At 51.7% G+C, this 4700-nt stretch overlaps 1 long non-coding RNA gene across 1 annotated transcript in view; it reads right to left on the bottom strand.

Annotated features, from left to right (window-relative positions):
- Positions 1-3102: 3102 nt before the first annotated feature.
- LOC106725780 overlaps positions 3103-4700 on the bottom strand; it is a 4184-nt gene continuing 2586 nt past the window's right edge. Inside the window, exons 2-3 of the long non-coding RNA XR_001361733.1 lie at positions 4131-4134; positions 3103-3127 (exon numbers count right to left, since the gene is read on the bottom strand). This is a non-coding gene — a long non-coding RNA (uncharacterized LOC106725780). The remainder of the gene's footprint in view (positions 3128-4130; positions 4135-4700) is intronic.

The raw sequence follows: 4700 nt of genomic DNA on the forward strand, positions 1-4700 counted from the left end.
GCCCCGCCCCCGGCTCCCACAGCCCCGCCCCCGGCTCCCACAGCCCTGCCCCCCAGCTCCACAATGGGCTTGTAGGGCCCAGCAGGGAGCATCGACCTCGCCGCGGGGTGGGGGCGTGGCACGTGTTTTAGGTTTTACAAAAGCGAGCAGATGGGACTGAATTACTGGGAAGAAACGGGGAAAGCGAGGCTCTGCCCCGGGGGGTTGGGGTGAAAAGTTCCAGGAAGGGCCATTCTGGGTGGTCACACGACCCGACCCTCCCCTCTTCTCCCACCCCCTCCCACCTCTCACTGACCCGACTCACAGCGGGGGACACCGTCCAGCAGGACGTTGGACCTCAGACCCCACCAGGTCCACGGTAGCCGGAGCCCAGGGTCTGCGGGCCTTGGTTTCGGAAACGCAAGGCTGGCTGGCGAGGTGGCTGAGCAGCAGCCTGGCCGTCCTCACGCTCGCTGGGAAAGGCAGTCATAAATGTTGGCATCCCCTCTCGAACTTTTAAGTTATTTGAAAACTGGAAAGAAAAATTTCTGTGTCCTTTTCCCCCCTTGCCGTTGCTTGATTTTAAAGCAGAAGCAGAGTAATTCATAATTCTTGCAGAGTCCAGATCCAGTTGTACAGGAGGGTGTGTGAGAGCAGCCGGCGCCCCCACTGCACCCAGAGGCACCCTCCCTGCCCCCCCCCCCCCACACACACACACTTTAAAAATCAGTATCTAGTTTTACTTCTCCCATTTGTCGTTTCCGGGAAAGAGACTTTCTGAGCACGACATTTTAAAAGGTGCTTCAGACTATCAGTGGAATACAGACATGAGCGCTGGAAGCATTTTCAAGGAAAAAAATAAGCCTAAAGCAGGTAGGCTTTCTTCACCGGCCCATTGAACACTCTCTGCAGGCCTCAGGGAGGCAGTGACGCGGGAACAGCAGCAAGAAGGCCACCGAAGTGTCAGAAAGAAGACACCAAAGTACCATTATTTGTATGTGTGATGGCCCTTCTAGAGACCCCAAAATAAGCGTTTAAGACAGTCTCAGAATTGGTAGCAGCAAAAAGAAAAAAGAAAAAATCACTTGCTTTCTGTTATTCTAACAATAATGAGTAGTAGCCAGGGCATGGAGGGTGGGGAAATCCACTCTCAATAGTCACAATAAATTGCTTAGGAATAACAATTGAGCAGAATCTAGGTGAAGAAAACTACAGCCACACCCTGATCCTTGGTGGGAACAATTGCAGCCAAAATTCCACATGATCTGGGGGAAATGTGTCAAAATTCTAAATGTCATCTGGATGAATAAACTGATAAGAATAACTACGATTTTTTTAAAAGAATGATATGGAGAACTTGCCATACCAGATATGAAAAATAGAAAGTTTCACATTAGTTCATGAAGAAACCAGATGAATGAAATAGAGTAGAATGGCCCAGAAAGGGACTCTCGTATGATATATGATAAAAAGAAGCACAAACTAATAGGGAAAATAAATGTGAAGCAGTTACTATAATGGAAAAATTGGCTGTTTGGGAAAAGTCCAGTTCCATTTATATCTCACAGCATTCGTTAAAATAGTTGCAGACAAATTAAAGACTTAACTTCTTTTTTAAAAAAAATGGACATGTAATAATCTAGTGGAACATTCAGGTGAGTCTGGAGATGCGTTTGTAATGTATAAAAAGCCGTGGATAAAATCACCAAAAAAAAAACTGTGAAGATGCAAACTTCTGCACCTCAGAAGTGGTAATAAAATTAGAAACCAAAAGACAATCTGGGGATACATTTGTCATAAATATGTTAACTAACGGCATACTATTTCTGGTTTATAAAGAACTTGTGCAAGTGAATAAGAAATAAACGCATCCTCGCAGGGGGGGAAAAAACGGGCCTAATTCACAGAAAAGCACCCGGAAGCAAGGACCGCCTTAGGAGTGGGCGCAGGCGTGCATAGAAAGGAAAATAGGATGCTGCCATTACCTTTTACAATAGTTAAGAGGAAATTCTTTTTTAGAAGGGAAAGATCGTATCATTGCCCGCAGATGCATAAATTAAAGCCACCTTTCATTCTGACAATGTAGAAAGATAGTAAGGGCGTTTTAAATGTTTTTAACTTTGACCTAGTAATTCCAGGTCTAGGACTTCATCTCGAGGAAATAACCAGGGGAAAAGTGAGTTTTTTGTACAATGATGTCCAGTGCAGCGCCATCTGTAAACGCCAGGAGTTAGAAACCGTTTATGGTGACCGAATGGTAAACCGATAGCACCTCCCCGCGGTCCCCTGATGCACGGAGGCCGCTCTAACCAAGCAAGCCACACGGACCAGGGCTACACATCACGTTTTTAAAAATAAGGAAAGTAAGCCCTGGCCCGTGTGGCTCGGTTGGTTGGGCATCGTCTCACCAAAAGGTTGGTCTGATTCCCCATCAGGGCACATGCCGAGGTTGCCAGCTCGATCCCTGGTTTGAGCGCATGGGGAGCAGTCCATAGATGTTTCTCTCTCATATGGGATGTTTCTCTTTCTATCTCCCTCTCCCTTCCCCTCTCTCTCTCTCTCTCTCTCTAAAACTCGATTAAAAACTATATTTTAGCACTAGCTGTTTTGGCTCAGTGGATAGAGTATCAGCCTGCAGACTGAAGGGTCCCAGGTTCGATTCCGGTCAAGAGCATGTACCTCGGTTGGGGGCTCCTGCCAGGCCCTGGTCAGGGCTCTTGCAGGAGACAGCCAATCGATGTGTTTCTCTTCATTGATATTTCTCTGTATTTCCTTCTCTCTAAAAATCAATGGGAAAATATCCTCAGGTGAGGATTTTTTAAAGTATATTTTTAAAATAATGAAAGTGAACGTCTTCTCAGAGAGTCGCCGTGGTTTCCCACTTCAACAGAGCTTGGACGAACCCGGCGCTCACCCATCCCAGCCAGCCACCCAGATGCAGCCTTCGCCACCTCCTCACAGGGCCTCGGACAGCCCCAAGGCCCTGCCATCGCCACCACCGTCCCGCGCCACGAAGCCATCACTCCTTAGCCACCCACCACGATGACCACACCATGAGGACCAAGACCACGGCAACAACAATGACAGCGATGCTGACCATGGCGACAGCGACTACCGCCACATCCACCTCGCGGGTGCGCCAGAACTACTATCGAGATTTGGAGGCGCCATCAACCAGCAAATTAACCTGGAGTCCACGCTTCTTACATCTACTTGTCCCTGTCTCACTACTTTGACTGCAGTGACAAGGCTTTGAAGAATGTTGCCAACCCTGGCCGGTTTGGCTCAGTGGATAGAGCATTAGCCTGCTGACCAAAGGGTCCTGGGTTTGATTCCGGTCAAGGGCTCCTACCTGGGTGGCAGGCCTAGCAGGCTCCATCCCTGGTAGGGGTGAGTGCGAGAGGCAATCCATCAACATGTCTCTCACATTGATGTTTCTCTTTCTAGCACTCGCGCACGCTCGCTCTCACTCTCGCTCTCTCTCACTCTCTCTCTAAAGCCCAATTAAGAAAATTTTTAAAAATAATGAAAGTGACGGTCTTTGTGGAGAGTGGCCGTGGTTTTCTGCTACAACAGAGCTTGGACAAACCCGGGGCTGTCCCCATCCCCGCCAGCCACCCAGATGCAGCCTTCGCTGCCCCACCAGGCCTCTGCCACCGCCTCCCCAAGGCCCTGCTACCGCGACCATCCCAGCACCACGCAGCCGCCTCTCCTTAGCCGCCCACCATGATGACCACACAACAACGATGGCGGCAATGACGACCACAGCGACAGGGACTTCCACCACATCTCGCAGGATGACTGCCCAGACTCGGAGGCCGCCATCAACCCCCAGGTCAGCCTGCAGCTCCACGCTTCCTACGTCTGCCTGTCTGTCTGCCTGTCCGTGTCTGACTACTTTGACCGCCATGACGTGGCTTTGAAGAACTTTGCCAAATACGTTCTTCCCCAGCCTCCTTCGGAGCGGGAACGCGCTGAGCAACTGGTGACGCTGCAGCCCCGCCGAGGGGCGAGCCTTCCTGCAGGGTCTCCAGAAGCCAGACCTGCCTGGCTGGGTGGGCGCAGTGGTTGGGGTGATGGCCCGCGGACAGAGGGATCACGGGTCGATCCCATGGACGGAGGGCTCGTGGTGCGATTCCAGTCAAGGCCACCCACCTCCGTTGCAGGCTCCATCCCCTGGTTGGGAGTGCAAGAGGCAACCAATCAATGTGCCTCTCTCACATCAGTGTTTCTCTTTCTATCTCCCTCTCCCTTCCTCTCGATCTAAAATTCATTTGGAAGTATATTTTTAAAAAACAATGAAAGGGACAGTCTTCGTGGAGAGCTGCCGTGGTTTCCCGTGTCAACAGAGCTTGGACGAACTCGGCGCTCATCCATCCCAGTCAGCTGCCCAGATGCAGCCTTCGCCACCTCGGACAGCCCTAAGGCCACTGTCCCAGCACCACCGCCACCGCCACCGCCACCGCCACCACCACCATCCCAGCGCCACCATCCCAACACCCCTGTCCTAGCACCCCCGCCCCACTGGCCGCCATCCCAGCGTCATGTAGCTGCTTCTCCTTAGCCGCCCACCATGATGACCACGCAACAGAGCTTGGACGAACCCGGCACTCACCCACCCCAGCCAGCCGCCCAGATGCAGCCTTTGCCACCTCCTCACAGCGCCTCGGACAGCCCCAAGGCCCCACCACAGCCCCCGTCCCAGCGCCCCCCACCCAGCG

This window comes from Myotis brandtii, unplaced genomic scaffold, assembly GCF_000412655.1.
Source record: "Myotis brandtii unplaced genomic scaffold, ASM41265v1 scaffold187, whole genome shotgun sequence".
Taxonomy (NCBI): domain Eukaryota; kingdom Metazoa; phylum Chordata; class Mammalia; order Chiroptera; family Vespertilionidae; genus Myotis; species Myotis brandtii.